Source organism: Rhinoderma darwinii, chromosome 3 (assembly GCF_050947455.1).
Source record: "Rhinoderma darwinii isolate aRhiDar2 chromosome 3, aRhiDar2.hap1, whole genome shotgun sequence".
Lineage (NCBI taxonomy): Eukaryota > Metazoa > Chordata > Amphibia > Anura > Rhinodermatidae > Rhinoderma > Rhinoderma darwinii.
This window is the reverse complement of record NC_134689.1, coordinates 428171082-428192638: the sequence shown is the minus strand read 5'-3', so window position 1 is coordinate 428192638 and position 21557 is coordinate 428171082. Positions and strand designations below refer to the sequence as shown.

At 41.4% G+C, this 21557-nt stretch overlaps 1 pseudogene; it reads right to left on the bottom strand.

Annotated features, from left to right (window-relative positions):
• The window catches only part of LOC142750733 (olfactory receptor 1f45-like), a 51543-nt pseudogene that overhangs the window by 20264 nt on the left and 9722 nt on the right, over positions 1–21557 (bottom strand).

The following is a 21557-nucleotide window of genomic DNA, read 5'->3' as shown; positions in this document are numbered from 1 at the left end:
ATAATTATCTACTACCTTAATGGGTAAATCATTTTATTAGATGTTGATTTTCTTTGCAGTGTATGTCACGTGAGCCGCTTACTGTGTATGTTTGAGAAAGTGAGCGATTCCCCGAAACCTTGCATCGGACTGTGCATGTTCCACTCCGGTAGCTTTTCTTAGTGAGTCCTATATGAAAAACATTTAACCTTTTCCCACAAAAGTACTTAAATGTTTATCTTAGAGGGAGGGGAGAAGAATGGAACAGGCTCAGGGCTGAGCCCGCTCCTTACACAGCGGGTGTAAGCTGTATGTTAAAGCTTACCAGTGTCAGACTGGGCCCACCCTCCATCTATATAGAACATGTACATGTCCACTTTTCATTTCATCATAGTCCTTGTTGTTATCATTGTACACACAGGATATATCATCAATAAGGTCTAATAAATAATTTGTGAATCATCCCGTAAGATATAGACCCTAGGGGCAAGTGATTGGCTCCAAGGAGCTTCAAATTGGGTTGTCTTCTGCTGGACCTTTAAAGAGTCCCTCCAATTATACAGACATTATTTTGAAAATTAATAATGATCTCTGCATGAGGAGATAGAGCATCCTGCTTGTCTGCATGGCTCTCGTATTCAGAATGGCCTCCAGCGCCGTACAATGTAATGTGATCCTACAGTGCTGGAGGCCGTTCTGGAAACGAGACCTTAGGAGACAGAGCAGTATGCTCTCTCTGTCTCTCTCTCTCTAACTGCCGAGTTAAGAGAAGCCGACTGCACAGACTGTACACAGCTGGAGATAGGACTACTGAATAAATGTATATTCTCTCATCCTCTGGGAATTTTTGCTCATATACGAGCTTCTGCTCAGGCAGGTACCATAGACTTAATGAAAGACATGCTTATTGCACTGAAGAGCCCCACACAATAAAACTCGACCAAGATGGTCCAATATTTCTCTTCCCTTAATGAGTTGGGAGATAGAGTGAACCATATTGAAGAGAAGATGGAGGCCATTAACCTCTACCCGACATCCGCCGTATATATACAGCGTACACCGGGTAGGGGAATATGCAGCGGGCTCACGGGCTGAGCCCGCTCCATAGAGCGAGTGTGTCGACTGTGTGTTACAGCCGACAATTCCAGGTAATGAGCGGAGTCCTGTTCGAGTGCGATCCCGCTTGTTTAAGCAGTTAAATGCCGCTTTCAATAGTGATCGCGCCATTTAAATTACTAAAAACAGGGGGACCCCCTGTAACGTCCCAACGGCCCCCCGCGGCGAGATCGGGGGGAGCGGTTGGTTTGCACGGCTGCCTGGGGCCCTGACGAAGTCCGCCAGGTCCGCTATCTCTGTACTCCTATGAAGCTCTGCCTCCGGCAGGGCTTCATAGGGGTCTGTCAGAAACGCGATATACTGCAATACATTAGTATTGCAGTATATCGTGCAAGCGAGCTAACGATCGCTGGTTAAATTCCCCTAGGGGGACAAGTAAAAAAAAGTAAAAAAATAGTAAAATAAAGTTTTTTTAACAAATAAAAAAAATGTAAAAGCTCAAAAAAAAACCTTTTCCCATTTTCCCTCAAGCACAATGTAAAAAAAAATAAAAAGCTAACATAACTGGTATTGACGCATCCATAAAAGTCTGAACTATTACAATATATAATTATTTAGTCCGCACGGTGAACGCCGTAAAAAATTAAAAATTAAAAACATCAGAATTGCTGTTTTTTGGTCCCTTCTTCTCCCACAAAAAATGAAATAAAAAGTGATCAAAAAGTCTCACATACCCCAAAATGGTACCAATATAAACTACAGCTTGCCTTGCAAAAAATAAGCCCTCACATGGCTAAATCGACAGAAAAATAAAAACATTATGGCTCTCAGAATGTGGCAACAAAACTCAAATTTTATTCTTAACAATCATTTTTTTTTTTTAAAGTAGTAAAACATAAAGAAAACTATATAAATTTAGTATCACTGTAATCGTATTGACCCGCAGAATAATATCGGCATGCCTTTTTTACCGTACGGTGAACGCCGTAAAAACAAAACCACCCAAAAGGTTGAGGAATCGCTCTTTTTTTCCTATTCCACCCCACACATATATTTCGCTGTTTTTTTTCTATTCCAACCCAGACATATCTTTTTTTCTCATTTACCACTACATTATATGGTACCAAAAACAGTGCTGTGAAAATATACAACTCGTCCCGCAAAAAACAAGCCCTCATATGGCAATATTTATGGAAAAATGAAAGAGTTATGGCTTTTGGAAGGTGGGGAGGAAACAACAAAACTGAAAATCTGAAAAATGGCTGCGGCGGGAATGGGTTAAACTGCCCACAACTACTTAGTGGAAGCCCACAATAACCTTGATGATGACATGGCTGCCATTAGACTAAACTTAAATGACAATGCAATAACGTCAATTTCCGAGGAATATCACAGAAAGTTTCCTCCTCAGAGCTAACCCCCCCTACTGCACTAGATCTCACTATTGTCGGAGCTCACCAAGCTTAACACACTACCAGACAATAAGCCTTGAGATGTCTTGCCAAGACTTTTCCATTAATTCTCCCAAACTACAGATTCAAATGACAGAATCTACATCCAATACCTTCCTTGCTCAGTGAAAACAAAATTCTACTTATTGAGTTAAAAACTGCTTCCATCTTCTCTTCGGAGTACCCAACCTGCTCCTGCTAGATTGCAGGAGCATTAACTTTAAAGCAAAAGACGTCGCTGAAGACTATGGACCTACCTGGCCTGCCATTAAAAAAAACAGTTGGAGGTCATTAAAGGGTTAAGGCACTATCCCCTAAGCCCTTTGCCTGAGATCTAGCACATGACATGCTTTTAAAAAAAATTCCCAGTAGGGTCCTCTATCACTGTTGATTTTACTTTTATTCTTAGAGCCATTAGCTGAAGCCATTAGAACTCACACATTGATACATGGCATACCAGTAGACGACATTGCCCGCACAATGAGACTTTCTCTGATGACATTATGATGGAAAATCCATTAGAATGTTTACCAGCTGCGTACAACACAATGAAATTATCTAGTTCTTTATACTATTACAAAATTATTGCATCCAAGTCCCAACTTCTTGTCCTAATATTACCAGTTACAAGAAATGTCATCCAAAAATTCTTCCCCTTCCTATACATCAATATCGTACTTAGGAATTGAACTCACCTACCCTTCTAAATTGCTGGTAGATCATAATTTAAAACCATTAATCTCTCAAATCCAAAAAGTTAAATTTTAGACCACCTGGTGTGGGAAATTTTCGCTTAACATGATGCCAATTTTGCCCAGAATTCTTTACCGCTTGCACAAACTACCGATCAATATCCTAACTTATATCCCCACCATCAGACATCAATTCTGGGTCAAGGAAAATACTGGTGGATCCCATCTTATAAACGATGAGTGAAAATTGAATGAAAAGCCTCCTTAGTTTTAAATCTAAAGTCTCTCCTCTTAGCCACCTCTCTGGGATACTCACCGACTCTTGTTTCCTTCCCCACAGTCCAATCCACATTAGACACATGGAAGGAATTCCTTCATTTTAAAAATGAAGATCTCCCCTTTAAGTTTTGAAATGATCACAACTAACCTGTCTTTCTCCTCCTGGGCTGAGGCAGGTATAGCACATGTTATAGATATGTACCATGAGATCACTCTACATAGCTCCCAAGACGTATCCGCTTCACAAATCTGGTTTCTACAAATTCTCTCAGTTATTAACCGACTTAACACCCCTGTATTGACCCTTCTCATTATGGTATAAGCCTTTCTTAAGGATAAATCAAATCCCTAAAAGGAATCTGCACATTCGGTAGTATCCCTATCTCAGCAAACATCAACCCTATATTATAAAATGGGAAAGAAAGACCTTCATAAGACCATTACTACCTAACAATGGACTAATGCATATAAAACCTCTCCAAGTACAGTCCTGGCCAAGTGTTTTGAGACTGACATAAGTTTTGTTTTTCACAAAGTTTGCTGCTTCAGTTTTTATAGTGGCAAATTACCTGCTACCTCACTTCAATGATTTTCTCGTTAGCTCAGTAGAAAGTGTTAACGAGGACATGGCAGCTAATATCACTCTGGCATGCTGATTGAATTATAAGAGCAGATTGCTTTTAAAGGAGGATGGTGCTTGAAATCATTGTCGTCTTCTTCTGTTAACTTTGGTTTCCTCCAAGGAAACACGTGCAAGTCATCATTGCTTTATATCAAAAGGGCTTTACAGGCAAGGACATTGCTGTTTGTAAGATTGCCCCTAAATCAACCATATATCGGATCATCAAGGACTGTAGTTCTTCATGTGCTGATCATAGTGCTTCATGTGCTAAACTTTTGTTCCGATGGTACAACAAGCCTTATAAATTGGCTAAGGTTCACTGGAACCAGAGAGACATGCTGAAGAGGCTGAGGACAGGTGGATACACTCCTGCATATAATGTAGGAGTGCCCACTCTTATCCACTTTACGGCAATCCATTAAGTCACTTTTTACGCATTTATTCTATCATAAATTTCTTCTTACAACCAAAATGGATCTATAACTATTAGAAATAGAGCCTCCCCCAGATCTGCATAGAGTTCTTATTTGCCATGCAGTATCTTAATAATAACTACCACTTATATTTCACATTGCTGGAAATCAGCTGATTACCGATCCCTAACAGAAGTTATTTAGAAAGTTAATTAAGAGTTAGATATTAAGGTGAAAATGAAACACTGCATATTATTATTATTATCATCACTATTATTATTATTATTATTATTATTGTTATTGTTGTTGTTGTTATTATTATCACTATTATTATGATGATTATTATTATTATCTATTATTATTATATTATTTGTATTATATTTTATTTTCTATTATTATTTCCATCATTATTATTATTATTATCTATTATTATTATTCTCTATTACTTATTATTGTTTTTTATGCAATTACTTGGGGAAAATAGAGTATAATAACAAGGACACTTTATTGTATTTTCAACTGTAGAAGATTTCTTGCACAAATTTCTATGGCTGAAAATCTGTTCCATACATGTGAATGTGGTTGTTTCTGCCGCAAGTGCATGGATTTCTCCAACACCTATTTAGATGAATTTTTTTAACAAAACTTCCATATATGAATAAACCCTTAATGTGAATTCTCCAACATGAACCTGTAAAGTACTTACATTGGGTGATGTCATGCTCCTCCAGAAACCTGGAAATACAAGCAAAAATGAATTTGCTCTTTATTTCTTGCTGGGAATTCCTCTCTGTCCTGGTCTTTGAGAGATTCCTGGAGGTCTCTGACGTCTATAACTGACAGCAATTCTAAATTCCGGTTGTGTGGATGATGTCTGGTCTCTGGCATATGAAAATGTCATTACATAAACCATAAGATGACTGCCTGTATATATACACAGCATGAAGGCAGGGGACTGTGGGAAATAACTGGGATCTTTCTCCTCCGTTACCTCATGTGTCTCCTGTGTACTAATCCACTGTGTAATACAAAAATACTGATAAATAATCATCTGCCTCCCAAAGACTATGTATATTTATATATAGACAACCCTCAAAGGAATCGGCAGCCCTCCATACGATTTAAGTGAATGAGTGATACTTTTTTAACCAATATTCGTGCAACATTTTAGCCCCCATCTTGGGCCTTTCTCAAGCGACGTCGTATTAATATGGGTGAATAAAGTATCAATAGTTCACTAAATCGTAAGTGCTGACTATTCCTTTGAGGTTGTCTATTAAAAACTGCTGAAGGTCGAGGTACTGAGGTGTGCAGCCATCCGTCTATATATATTGTATATACACACACTGCTCATAAAAAGAACATAAAATAAGGGGAACACTTAATTCACACATCGAATCTAGAAGAACGAAAAATTCAAGTTGAAAAGTTTTACTGATAAAACTTGTGGAAATCTTTGAGAACAAAATGACGTATCAACGGTCAATGGAATCCAAAATTTTAAACCAACTAAATCCTGGATTTCGAATCACCCAGAAAATCCAAGTAAAAAATTAAAATCACAGGCGGATGCAACTTAATGTGACTCAATAGTGTGTATTGCCCCCACGTGATTGTATGCACTCCCGACAATGTCTGGGCATGCTCCTGATGAGAAAGCGGATGTTGTACTGGGGGATAGACTCCCTGACCAGGATCAGGCCAACAGTGAGCTCCTGGACAGTCTGTGCCGCTACTTGACAGCGCCGGATACACTGATTCATAATGCCCCAGAGAATCTCAATTAGATTTATGTTTGAGAAACATTAGAGCCAGTCAATAGCATCAATGTCTTTGTCATCCATGGACTGCCTACACACTTGGGCCACATCAAGCTGGGAATTGTCCTACACAAGCCTATGGTCTGACAAAAGTTTTGAGGATTTCTTACCGATACCTAACAACATTCAGGGTACCGTTGGCTATTGGCTATTGGCTATTGGAGGTTTGTGTGATCTTTCATGGATATGCCTTCCTAGACCATCACTGACTTACCGTCATATCGGCCATGCTGGATGATGTTGCAGGCAGCATAATGTTCATCGCGGCTTCTCCGACTTTTTCACATATTTCACATGTACTCAGTTTGAACGTGTTCTCCTCTGTTAAGGGAACGGGACGCCAATGGTGGACCTGCCAAATCTGATATTCTCTAACAACTGCCAATTGATCTGCACGGTGCTGGGCTGTGAGCACAGGTCCCACTACAGGACGTCAGGCCCGCATACCACCTTCATAATATTTGTTTATGACAGTTTTTGTTTATGACAGTTTGGTCAAAAACATGCACACCAGTAGCTCGCTGGAGGTCATTTTGTAGGGCTCTGACAATACTCTTCCTGTTCCTCCTTGCACAAAGGAGCAGATACCGGTCCTGTTGATGGGTTGATGCTCTTCTACGGTCCTTCCATGCTCTTAAGATTGTGCTGAGAGACACAGCAAACCTTCATGTGATGGCACGTGTGGAAGTGCCATCCTGTAAGAGTTGAACTACCTGTGCATCCTGAATGAGCTGCCGGTACGGCCTCATACGACCAGAAGTAACATGGACACAAGCAAAAACCAAACCTAGAGAAGAATCAGTCAGGAAGGATAAGGAGAGAGAAATTGTCTGTGGCCACCACCTACAAAACCATTCCCTTTTTGGGGGTTGTCCTGCTGATTACTTTCCAGTGCACCTGTGGTCACCAAAGCAGGTAAAATAGATTCACAAACGCTTATGCTTCCTAACTGGACAGATTGATATCATTGTAGTTTGATTGACTTGGGGCTAAACTGTGATGCTTAAGTGTTAGTTTAATTTTTTTAAATAATTGTTTATTTTTGCCTTCAAAAGGGTTTTTCACAACCTTAATTTTTCTGAGTAGTATATATATAGTGCTATGCAAAAGTTTGAAACAGTTGTGGAAAAATGCTGCAAAGTAAAAATGCTTTCAAAAATGGTAGTTTTGATCAATGAACAAAATTCAAAGTGAATGAAAAGAAGGAAAATCTAAATCATACTAATATTTGCCTTCAAAACAGCATCAATTATTTTAGGTACTCTTGCACACAGTTTTGAAGGAACTCGGCTGGGAGGTTGTTCCAAACATCTTGGAGAACTAAGCACAGATTTTCTGTGGCTTCCTCAAATCCTTCTGTCTCTTAACCCCTTAAGGACACAGCCTAGTTTTTGCCTTAAAGGGAGCCTGTCACCAGCATTTCACCTATTGAACTTTACTTATCCCTCACTGGCCGCTGCTATCAAAAGTTCATTGCAGTTATCCCCTCTTCTAAACCCTACTCCGACCGTAAATAAGGGTCTGCAAACATTTTAATAAGCCGGTGTCCCTTTGTGCGCACACACCAGAAGAGGACATCAATGCACAAGCGCGGGATTTTGTGTGCTGGGGGAAGGCGAGGAGCTGTCAATCAAAAGTAAGGAGGCGGAGTAAACTCGGAAAGACATGAGGAATGAAGATATGACTCTTTTCAAATGAAGATTTGACTCTTTTCTACTCATTAGCATACGGTGTGGAACACTAAAAAAACTGAATACTAAAGCCACAGAGCCGACTAACAAGACAATTATAGGTTATATAGAAATGATTTTTCACCCACTACCACCAGGTATTGCTGGTTTAGCCCCATGCATATGACCATGCTCGTAATTATGACTCGTAATTACGAGCATGGATGGGCAGGGCCGACCACGGGCAGCCGGCCGTTTTTCCGAGCTGTGCTCCCATTATAAAGTATAGTAGCACGGCCCGTAAGATAAAAAAAATAGAACTTGTTCTATCTTTTTCAACGGCACGGGCACCTTCCCGTCAGAAAACCAAAGTCTATATGCCCGTTATTTCGGGTCGTAATTATGACCCGTAATAACGGGTGTTTTTACGGTCGTGTGCATGAGGCCTTAATAGGTGAAATTCTGGTGACAGGTTCCTTTTAAGGCTCAGAGACCATTTTTCAAATCTCACATATGTAATTGTATGTTGTAATAACTTCGGAATGCTTAAACCTATCCAAGCGATTCTGAGATTGTTTTCTCGTGAGACATTGGGCTTTATGTTAGTTGTAAAATTTGGTTGAAATATTCACTGTTTATTTGTGAAAAATAGCCAAATTTAGAGAAAATTTGAAAACAATAGCATTTTTCTGGATTTAAATGCATCTGCTTCTAAGACAGAGGGTTATAACATCCAAAATAGTTACTAGTTCACATTTCCCATATGTCTACTTTATGTTGGCATCATTTTTTGAACATTCTTTTTTTTTTCTAGAACGTTACAAGGCTTAGATTATAAACAGCAATTTCTCATATTTTGAATAAAGTGTCAAAAGCCTCTTTTTTTGGGTACCAGTTCAGTTCTGAAGTTGCTTTGAGGGGCCCATATATTAGAAACCCCCATTAAACACCCCATTTTAGAAACTAGACCTCTCAAAGTATTCAAAACAGCATTTAGAATGTTTATTAACCCTTCAGGTGTAGAGGTGAAATTACCAAAATTATTTTTTTTTGTCAGAAAATCCTTTTTCTTCCATTTTTTTCTGTAAAACAGAAGGCTTTACTAGAGAAATGCAAATTAATATTTATTGCCCAGGTTCTGCAGTTTTGAGAAATATCCCACATGTGGCCCTAGTGCGGTAATGGACTGAAGCACCGGCCTCCGAAGCAAAGGAGCACATAGAGGATTTTGGGGCCTCTTTTTTATTAGGCACCATGTCCGGTTTGAAAAGGTCTATTGGTGCCAAAACAGTTGAAACCCCCCAAAAGTGACCCTATTTGGCAAACAACACCCCTCAAGGAACTTATCAAGGGGTATAGTGGGCATTTAGATCCCACAGGGTTTTTTGCTGCAATTTGTGGAATTAGGCTGTGCAATTGAAAATCAAATTTTTCCGATAAAAAATATGAATTTTTAATTTTGACAAGGAATAAAGGTGAAAAAGCATCGCAACATTTGTAAAGCAATTTCTCCCTATTACGTCAATACCCCATATGTGGTCATAAACTGCTGGGTGGGCAAACGGCAGGGCTCAGAAAGGCAGGAGCGCTATTTGGTCAGTAGATTTTGCTGGTTTGGTTTCTGGGCGTCATGTCGCACTTGCTGAGCTTCTAAGGTACCAGTACAGGGGAAACACCTTAAAAGTGACCCCACTGTGGAATCTAGACCCCTTGAGGAATTCATTGTATTTTTCATGGGGTGCATGCAAGTTTTTGATCAGTTTTTATTCTATTTTTTTTACAGAGTTCACCGTGCGCTATAAATGACATATTCGCTTTATTCTGCGGGGCGATACGATTACGACGATACCAGATGTTTATAGTTTTTTATGTCTTATGGCGTTTGCACAATAAAATACGTTTTGTAAACAATCATTCACTTTTTGTGTTACCTTATTCTAAGCGCCATAACGTTTTTATTTTTCAATCAATAAAGCCGTGCGAGGACTTATTTTTTGCGTAACGAACTGTAGTTTCGATAAACAAATTGTGATTGTGGTTCGGTTTATTATTATTTTCGTTTATGGCGTTCACCGCGTGGGATAAATAACAACATAATTTTGTAGTTCAGCACATTACGGATGCGGCGATACCAATTATGTATAGTTTATTTGTTTATTTATTTATTTTTATTAATAATAAAGGACTGATAAGGGAAAAAGGGGGATTTTTACGCTTTTAAAACTTTTTTTTATTTTTACACAACTTTATTTTTACTTTTTTACATTGTCCCACTAGGGGACTTGAGGGCAAGAGGCCCTGATCGTAATTCTAATACACTGCACTACATTCACTACATTGTCAGGACCCATTAGGCTTCCGTAGATGGCATAGCCGGAGGCCATTCTTAGGCCCCACGTTGCCATAGCAGCCATCACTGCCCGCTATCATGTAGTGGGCCATCAATGATGGTTTAACCCCTAAGAAGCCGCGATCGCTATTGAACGTTCAGATGTGTCTGAAATTTTCTGCTCTTGTATTTGCAGTACATTTGAGACAATTACGCAAGGAATTTGCTGCAAGATTTGCATATGTGAGGTTTCATCCAGATGTGGAGGATTTCCCAGCATACTTGCCCACAGGTTTCAGCCTCTGCATTGCAAAGTGAAAATCCACTGCCTCTCCGCACCAGACTGCGCATACTGCATAATGTCAATTCCACAACGCAAGTTACTTTCCACACCGTTGTTTTCTGAAACATCTGCGCTAAGTACACTAAAAATATATAGAAACTAAGGAAAGAAAAGTCTGCTGCGGATTTGCACTGCTAATCCACCATGTCTGAACATGCACTTAAGGTCCTGGAGAACCCATTTAATCAGACAATTTGCCTTTTTATGGCACAATATCGCAGCATGGATCATAAATGTCTTGGATATGCCATAAATGTCTTAAGAGGAGAGCCAGACTTGTGTAAATGTTCTTGTCCCTACTATGTCAGTCTTCTTTCATCAGAGATGTAATGGGAGCCTCAATCCCACGTAAGAACTGTATTTTCAAGGGTGGTACGAGCTCACTTGGTGCCCAAGACAGGGGCATTAGAAGAAGCTCCACCACCCTCGGTCTCTGAAGTTCAGCATAGTGTTCAGGTTAACATTGATTCATTTAATTGCCCGCTGCCCCCAATCCACAGTGTTCTTATTTATAATACATACTCCCCCTTTCTTCCACCTCCATACCTTTATTACATCTGTATGGAGCTGCTGTCTCCAACCTGAGGATGTCTAATTGTTGTAAAACTACACATCCCAGCATGCCTGGCAGGGGTGTAGCTGGGGGTCATATTGGGCTGGCGGGATAGAGGTCCCTGGGTGACAGAGGGGATGCCAACAAGCCACTCTGCCATGACTATGGTATCTAGATACAGGGCTAGAGTATCAAACTGAATCTTTGCCCCTGTTACTTCTATGATGGAGCAGAACAACTGTAGAACGCAGATGTGAATATCGTCTCATTCTTGCACTTACCTCAGGGGAGCGTAAATAATATCACATTGAAGTAGAATCTCACATCACATTTTATTGTATCATCAGTGCTAGCCTTATAATAACCTGCCGGTAGCTACTTTGTTTTGGTTCAACCATATCTTATACTCAAGTCACATCCAAAGTTCTGGTACATTTTCTTTTGGGTAACGCGTTGCTACTTCACTGCTCATATGATCTAACAGCTTAGCTCCGCTGACTGAGCTCCTACAATGCAATACACTGGATTTCAGCAATTAGCTTTAGATGTTAATGGAAAACAGAAGTGCAACAAAAATACAAGAAAAATGACAAAGTTATCCATTAATTTAAACTTATGTAATTTTATGAAAAAGTAAAATTTTATATATTCCCATTTTTCTTTCTTAAGATAGTTCCATTATATTATGCAGCGCTGCATACAGCAAGCACTCACCTCAGTCCCTGTTGCCAATGGAGCATACAATCTAATCTTTCCGTTTTAGCAGCACTTAAAGGGGTTATGTGGGGACCAAAAAGTTATTATCAGTGTAGTCACTGCAGTTTGTGAGTACACTCACTTATATACATTTATAGCACTACCGTGGGACTGGAAGTCTAGTTGCACAGTCTACTGTGACAACTCTTCATCGTGTGACTGGCCCTGCATTACTCTATGTACAAGCAGTAGCAGTAGTGCAGCGAGTATATAAAGAAATGTGGGTCCGGTCACATAACAAAGAGTCATATTGTCATCAAAGAAGGCTGAGTAACTAGATTGCCAATACCCGGCAGCGCTATAAAAATCTATTCAATTCTCAGAATCAATGTGGGACCGAAATGTATATTGGCGAGTGTACTCACATACTGAAGTGACTACACTGCTAATAATTAGATGCTTCTCGAAGCTTAATCTCAGTTGGTTGGAAATCCCCTAATATCACCAAAAATGATGGAAGTCAGAGATAAAGTGAGTATATACCTGAGATATGAGTATGGGATTGGGATTGAAAACAAAACTAAAAAGGAAACCTTCCACCAGAGGTTAGGCACATGGGTGACAGACCCAAATCCACTTAAGGGACATGCTCCATGGTAGTCCATGAGATGGGCTGAGAGGAGGTTATTGAGGGGCGTAAGAGGGAGGAGTGTTTATTCTTCATTTTTTCTTTTTCTCCAAATTTTTTTCTCTAGTGTTGTATAGGCATGAAACACACCGGTGAATGGTGGATCCCTGTGTGGGTGGTTACCACAAATATGTTGATATCCTTGGGTATTTACTTTTTTGGAGGGTATGTTTTATAAACTTAATAAATCGTTAAAAAAAATTAATAATAAATAACCCCTTTAACCAGCACTGCAGTCACTACGTTCTCAGGATCATAGAGGGTCGCAGCAGTTGGACCCCCACCGATTTGAAACTGATGGAATATCCTAGCGATATGTTATCACTTTATGCGATGGGAATAAACCTTTAACATGTTCTTAGTGAGTTATAAGCCATTGTTTCTCTAGTAAAAATAACTCAAATTACAGAGGCAGCAGATCTATGTGTCACATGACACGATTTGTGATGATGTCATGACGTGAAATATGTAGTAGAAAAGAACAGTTATGGATGCAGTAGATCCATATGTAGAATATGACCATTTTTGTACACTGAGTAAAAGGGGTTGTCCAATGATAACCAATTTTTTTCAATTTATGACCCGTCAAGTCGTTAACCCCTTAATGACCAAAACGATATATATATATATATATATATATATATATATATTTTTTTTTTTTTTTTTACATCAATGCGTTCCAAGAGCCATAACTTTTTTTTTTTTATTATCTTATCTGTATGAGTCCTGTGGAACGGTTGGGTTTTTCAATGGCACAATTTTGGGGGTACATATATTTTATTGATTAGTCTTTATTTTGTTTGTTTTTAAAAAGGGAATGCAAAAAAAAAAAAATTAAACAATCACGCCATTGTTTTATTTGTGGGTTTTTTTCTCTTTCTGTTTTTGCTGTTTGCCATGTGGTAAAATGACATGTAAACTTTATTCTACAGGTTGGTATGAATGCGGAAATACCAAACATGCATTGCTTTTTTTACATTTTAGTCGTTTTGCCCCATAAAACATGTTTTGTAGATAACAGACACTTTTATGTCGCTGCATTCCGAGAGCCACAACGTCTTTATTTTTTCATTGATGTAACTTAAAGGAGTCTTGTTTTTTGCATGATATTTAGTATTTCAAAGCATTATTGCATTTTTGCCTGGCAGATACCGATGGGAGACCTGGGGCCTTTGTTAGGTTCCCGGCTACCATGGTGCCCTGTGATAAAGTCATGGGGTGCCGATGAGCTGTCAGAGGGAGCCCCCTCCCTCTGTCAAACACTGTCACGCACCACGGCATCTAAGGAGTCAAATTACCATGATCGGAGTTATCTCTGATCCTGGTAGTTGCGTCAAGAGCCCGGCTGTATATAACAGAAGTGCTCCTGCTGCTGATCTCGTGGGTACAGTGGACAAGTGCACAAGTTCCTAACAACAGAAATAATCATGACTGAGTAGGAACTAGGGGTTAAAGTAAATTAGACGAGGATCCTACTGTTACTAAGGGTATGTTCTTGAGGAAAAGCATAGATATGAAAGGGACTGAGGGTGTATGTACCATAGAGTCACCCCTTGTGGCTGCTATGGGACCCCATCAGAGTCAGGCCCAACTCAAGTTTTCCCCAATGGATCAAGGAAATATCAACACTGCAATTCCTCTTCATAGGTTCTACACCATTATGAAACACAGAAGGAGAAAACCAAACCAGAGGGCTCCCACCAACCCATTTTTTTCAAAGGATTGATAGTTTGGGGGGTCTACAATCATTAGACACTCTTGAGTCCAAATGGTGAGGCATGTGATGGTATGTGCCAACATATAAAAAGGGGCTATATAAATTTTCCTATAGTGTCAGGTCTTCTTTATGTATACCTTGGGATAAGACTATAGAAAATAGCCTTATTAGCTTGGTTGGCTGCTTCAGAATCTCCTATTAATCTATATGGAGAAGGACAGCACATGCTCATTCTGTACTCAATCAAGAACAGGGATTTGGACTTCTTGGACCGGTGGTGAAAGAAGTCGGACACCTACCTAACTTATTACCTGATTTACAGATCATAAAAATAAAAAATGGGTTAGCATAAGACAACCACTTTAGTGTCTGCAGTCCACAAAAAATAACCAGAAAACATGATACACCCATCCATACAGCACAGTTCCATCATTTCTATAGCGCTGTTTATTTTATCATCCTAGTTCATAAACAGAATATTAAAACCATAGAGGAGTCTGGAACTTACATAGGACATAGGAACACCATAAGAAGAGGGGGTAACTATGGATAATAATTCAGATTTCTAATCAATTCATGGTCTATGGAAAGTTGGACTAAAGCCCTTTTAGACAGTAAAGTGGTTGCCATTGTACATATACCTACTAAGTAGAGATAGTAGATCTTTTACATTTTAAATGCATTTTGTGTTGGGTTCATTCATTAGCTTTAAGATCTTTGATTCCTCATATTACACAAACAATTTTATTGTCCCTTTGTTATTCCTAGTCTTCTGCGGATAACCCCTACAGATGTCCCATATAGAGTAGGGGTCCAAGATACTATAAAGAGTGGCTTAACCTTCTAAAAGACCTGACATGTCATTGCAAGGAATATATATATATACTCAGTGGCCAGGTCCCCCTATCAAAAATAGCTGATTATAGGGATTCTAAGTTACAGGACCCCCAAAAATCAGTTTCACAATGAGGGACTTGTCCAAAGTAAAAAACTCACTTTATAATTTAGTCTGAAATTTCTGATCATTTTTTGCAATGTTCTCTTGATTTCTTGATTCCTCAGACTGTAGATAATGGGATTCAGTAGTGGAGTCACCACAATGTACAGTAGGGAACTAAAGTTATTTAAATTGGAAGATCCTTTGTTAAAAGAGTTCAAGGATGCCATCATCAGAGTCCCATAATATGCGCAAACAGTGGCCAGGTGGGAACTGCATGTCGAAAACCCTTTACTTCTTCCATTGGTGGATGAAATGTTCTATATGGCAGCAAAAATGCATATATACGTTATAATGGTGAAAGCAAAAGGAAAAAAGATCATGAAAACTGAGACAGTGAAGTCAACCAATAACACAATGGAAGTGTCTGACGTGGCTCGTTCTACCACTGGAACAAAGTCACAAAAAAACCTCTCAACATAGCTAAGATTGCAGAACTGTAGCTGGCAAACCAAAATGATTTCAGTTAAAATAAACAACACCAAACACCAAGACCCTCTTATCATCATTATACAAACACGGGGACTCATAATCAACGTATAATGAATTGGGTTACAAACGGCCAAACATCGATCGTAGGACATTACAGCTATGAAAAAACATTGTACAAATCCAAAAATGAAGATAAAGTACATTTGAGTAATGCAGATACCAACTAACATCTTCTTTTCATTTACTAATAGTATGTCCAACATGGCCGGCACAACAGTAGTAGTAAGGAAGACGTCAGCGGTGGCCAGGTGTTTCAGGAAGATAAACATGGGGATCTTGAGATGATCCATGGTTGAGACCAAAGCTACAATGAGAAGGTTTCCAATCACAATGACTATGTAGACAAGAAGAAAAACCGTGAAGAGTAGAAATTTTATTTCATGTAGACCTTTAAATCCAAGAAGTAAGAATTCGGTGACTTCAGTCTGGTTGACTTTACACAAATCTCAATAGATTGTAGGACAAAGGAACTTCTCTGAAAGATTCAAGAGTGCGTAAGTATTTTCCTTATTAATATGCCCTCTAGATTTAATCTGGGATCTCATCAAGTACGTTGTCTTAAACAACATGAGAAGTGATTCATATTTTCAAATACAAATGCAGATTAAGAAGAATCAAACACTCGTTCAGTGGCCGACCCTTAAAGGGGTTTGTCCAGGCACGTACATCTGGTGACCTATCCACAGGAATGGTCATTAGTAAATGATCGGTGGGGGTCCGACACATGGACTCTGCACCGATCAGCTGTTCCAGCTGCCTCCGGGCGCCAGTTGTTATGACATGGAATCATTTGTGTTTATGAGCCAAATACATATTTTCAGGATGCTGTATAATAGGTTCAATGAGTTCAAGCTCTAGGGAAAATGCTATTAGCAATGTCTGAATAATGTATCTGTTTCTCTTCCAACCAAGACCAATAATTGAGATTTTCTCTTCAGTGAAGAGACATTACTATTAATCTTGATTCATATTTGAATATATCAATGTTAATGCTCAAAAGTGATTTGCTTGTGGCTGGTTAGGAGGAATAATATTTATCATCGAAAGAAGAAAGAAGTAAAGGAAAGAGTGAAAGAGAGAGGTTAAGAGAGAGATAAGGAGAGAAAAATAGTCAGAGACAAAAAGAAAGAGAGAGACAGAGAGAAAGTGAGAGGGAAGAAAGGGGAAGAGAGAGAGAGAGAGAAGAAAGGAAAGAGTGAGAAGAAGAAAAAAACAGATATAAGAGAAGAAAAGAAACAGAGAAATTCAGCAGCATTCCAATATAAGCAAAAAATAAAGTACTTTATTCAATCAAATGCAGAGATGCAACGTTTCTGTCCAGCCTTAGGACTAGAGATGAGCGAACCGGGACAACCGAACCCGGTTTCGGTCCGAACATCGGGAAAAGTTCGGTTCGCAGCGAATTCGAACTTCACCGGGATCGGCCGAACACGTTTTGACCGAACCCGGTCAAAAATATTATACAAATCGGCAGCCACTTGTCTCTATCAATCACTGATAGAGAAAAGAGGCTGCTGATTAAAAATAAAATAAAAAGCATTTCATACGTACCTGGTCGTTGTCTTGGTGACGAGTCCCTCTTCTTCCTCCAGTCCGACCTTCTTTCCTGACACGGCAGCCTGTGATTGGCTGCAGAGGCCGCTGCAGCCTGTGATTGGCTGCAGAGGCCGCGGCAGCCTGTGATTGGCTGCAGCGGTCACATGGGCTGTAACGTCATCCAGGAATGTCGGGCCGGATGTCGAGAGAGACGCGTCACCAAGGCAACGGCCAGGAGACCGGACTGGAGGAAGCAGGGAGTTCTTGGTAAGTATGAATGTATTTTTTCTTTACAGGTTACTCTATATTCTGATTGGAATTCACTGTCCAGGGTGCTGAAACAGTTACTGCCGACCAGTTAACTCTTTCAGCACCCTGGACAGTGACTATTTACTGACGTCGCCTAGCAACGCTGCCGTAATGACAAGTGCACACATGTAGCCACCCGTCATTACGGGGCCTCATGCACACGACCGTAAAAACACCCGTTATTACGGGTCATAATTACGATCCGAAATAACGGGCCCATAGACTTCTGTTAGCCACGGGTACCTTCCCGTTTTTTCACGGGAAGGTGCCCGACCATTAAAAAGATAGAACATGTTCTATTTTTTTTATTTTACGGGCCGTGCTCCTATACTTTATAATGGGAGCACGGCTCGGAAAAATGACCGGCTGCCCGTGGCCGGCCGTGCCCGGCCGTGCTCATCTCCTGAAATACTCTGTGCTGCCTTAAACTCGGTGGACTGCGCTACAGTGCTTGGGAATGAGTGACTGGGGCAGAAGAGGATGGAGGCGCAGCCTTATATAGTGGATCGAGCGGGTTCCCCAGCAGCATTTAAAAGAAACAGGATCCTGACCTGTCCACAGAGTTTAAGGCAGCACAGTATTTCAGGAGATGAGCGTGCGGATCTTGTGTGGGGTGGTGACTTGCCAATCATGTGAAGGTGTTATCGAGGACAGGAGTAGAGGAGAGGTAACAGACTGAGAGCTACGTAATGGTAAGAGCAGAGTTCACAGCAGCACTGAATCTGCACGCTCCTCTCCTGAAATATTCTGTGCTGCTGTGAACTCTGCTCTTACCATTACGTAGCTCTCAGTCTGTTACCTCTTTTTTTTATTACATTAAAATTGTATTTTCCGCGTGCCGAGCATGGTACTGTCAAGGTTGCTGAAAGAGTTAGTGCAGCCCATTAAGTCTTTCAGCACCCTGGACAGTACCATGCTCGGAGCACGGAAATTACAGGTTCGGTCAGAACTAGTTCGGTCCGAATCAAACCTTTTCGTGAAATTCGGTGAACTAGCCGAACCGAACTTTTCATAAGTTCGCTCATCTCTACTTAGGACCTTTCTCAAGCATGTCAAGGTCCTAAGGCTGGACAGAGACGATGCATCTCTGCATTTGATTGAATAAAGCACTTTATTTTTTGATCAGTGAGAAATATAGTGTTAGACAGTGTCCACAGTGTGACAATGTGTTGTCAGTGTAAAGCAGGACATGACAGGTACGAGAGAGAGAGAGAGAGAGAGAGTGAGAGAGACAGAGAAAGAGAGAGACGGTCTTTGCAGGGAACCCCTCTATTAACTCAGAATTGTGCAGTAGAATTGTAAAGGATCTGCCAGGCACTACGTCTGTGGATACTCCCAGGATTAATCAGTCGACACCTGAGGCCAAACCTCTTAGACTGACACCGACTCCCACCAATCAGGGTGGCAGGCTCAGGAGTGGGAGAGCCTATCGCGGCCTGGCCAGTCGTAGTTAGCTCCGCCCCCTGTCCATTTATACCTGCCGTTTTCTCTTCCTCATTGCTTGTGATACTTCCTGGTTTCCTGGCCCCACTGCTGCCTTGCTCCAGCCTGCTTCTGCTGTGCTTCTGCCTTGCTTAAGTTCCCGCTTATCCTGCTTCGCTCTGCCCCCGGCTTGCTTCCTGCTCCGTGCTCTGCGTTTGTATACTCCATTACATCCTGATCCTGACTGGCTCGTTCACCACTCCGTTTCCTCACTGTGTTCCGTGGTCTACTGCCCCTTCCCTTGCTTGTTCCCTGTTTGTATCCCCTTGCACTTAGTCAGCGTAGGGACCGCCGCCAAGTTGTACCCCGTCGCCTAGTGCGGGTCGTTGCAAGTAGGCAGGGACAGGGCGGTGGGTAGATTAGGGCTCACTTGTTCCCTTCACCTCCTTCCTGCCATAACATAATCACAAGCCCATACCTAGTCTACCATTTCTCCTACGCTGACGCTATCATGGACCCCCTTGAGACCCTGACCCAGCAGATGCAGGGCCTCTCCCTACAGGTCCAGGCCCTGGCTCAGAGGGTCAACCAGTCTGACGCTGCCATAGTAGTACCCCTCACCTCACCTCTAGAACCTGACCTCAAGTTACCTGACCGGTTCTCAGGGGACCGTAAGACTTTTCTCTCCTTCCGGGAGAGTTGCAGACTTTACTTCCGTCTAAAACCTCACTCCTCAGGTTCCGAGAACCAGCGGGTGGGAATCATTATATCCCGACTCCAGGAAGGGCCCCAAGAGTGGGCCTTCTCCTTGGCTCCTGACGCACCTGAACTTTCCTCCGTTGAACGTTTTTTCTCTGCCCTCGGACTCATTTACGACGAGACTGACAGGACTGCCTTAGCCGAGAGTCAGCTGGTGACCTTACGTCAGGGTAGGACACCTGTTGAGGAATACTGTTCTGATTTTAGAAAGTGGTGCGTAGCTTCTCGGTGGAACGACCCGGCCCTAAGGTGCCAGTTTAGGTTAGGATTATCTGACGCCCTGAAGGATCTGCTTGTTAGCTACCCCTCTTCTGACTCCCTAGACCAGGTTATGGCCCTAGCAGTACGACTTGACCGACGTCTCAGGGAACGTCAGCTTGAACGTTTCAATGTTTTCCCCTCTGACTTCCCTGCGATTCCCCCCGAGGTCCCGTCTCCTCGCTCTTCCACGGAAGACTCGGAGGTACCTATGCAACTCGGGGCCTCCATGTCCCCTCGACAACATAGAGAGTTCCGCAGGAAGAATGGTCTCTGCTTCTATTGTGGGGATGACAAGCATCAACTGAACACCTGTCCCAGGCGCAAGAATAAGCAGCCGGAAAACTTCCGCGCCTAAGTGATCATCGGGGAGGTCACTTGGGCACACAGGTATTTCCCGTTAATATGAAACGCAATAAAATTTTGCTTCCCTTTCAGGTCTCGTTTGCTGGCCGGTGTGCCACTGGCAGTGCCTTCATGGATTCTGGCTCATCTGCTAATATCATGTCTGTGGAATTTGATATGTCTCTAAAAATGCCTTTTATTGATTTGCCTTATCCTGTCCCGGTAGTGGGTATCGACTCCACTCCTCTTGCTAATGATTATTTTACTCAGCATACTGCTGTTTTTGAACTCCTTGTTGGCTCCATGCATTTCGAGCAGTGCTCTGTACTGGTGATGCAGGGATTATCGTCCGATCTGGTATTAGGTCTTCCCTGGTTGCAGCTGCATAATCCCACGTTTCATTGGAATACTGGGGATCTCACCAAATGGGGTAGTGAATGCCTGACGTCATGTCTTTCGGTTAACTCTACTTCTCCCCGTGAGGAGGTAAACACGCTACCTGAGTTTGTTCAGGACTTCGCTGATGTGTTTTCTAAGGAGGCCTCCGAGGTGTTGCCCCCTCATAGAGATTACGATTGTGCCATCGATTTGGTACCTGGTGCTAAGCTTCCTAAGGGTAGGATATTTAATCTTTCATGTCCTGAACGTGAAGCTATGAGGGAGTATATCCAAGAATGCCTGGCCAAGGGTTTCATTCGCCCCTCGACTTCTCCTGTAGGTGCTGGCTTCTTCTTCGTGGGGAAGAAGGATGGTGGTCTTAGGCCGTGCATTGACTATCGGAACTTGAATAAGGTCCCAGTAAGGAACCAGTATCCCCTTCCTTTGATTCCGGATCTTTTTAATCAGGTTCAGGGGGCCCAATGGTTCTCTAAGTTCGATCTACGGGGGGCATATAACCTTATCCGCATCAAAGAGGGGGATGAGTGGAAGACTGCGTTCAACACGCCCGAAGGTCATTTCGAATACCTGGTCATGCCCTTTGGGTTGTGTAATGCCCCTGCCGTCTTCCAGAATTTTATTAATGAAATTCTGAGAGATTACCTGGGAAATTTTCTTGTAGTGTACCTTGATGACATACTGGTGTTTTCCAAGGACTGGTCCTCCCACGTGGAGCATGTCTGGAAGGTCCTC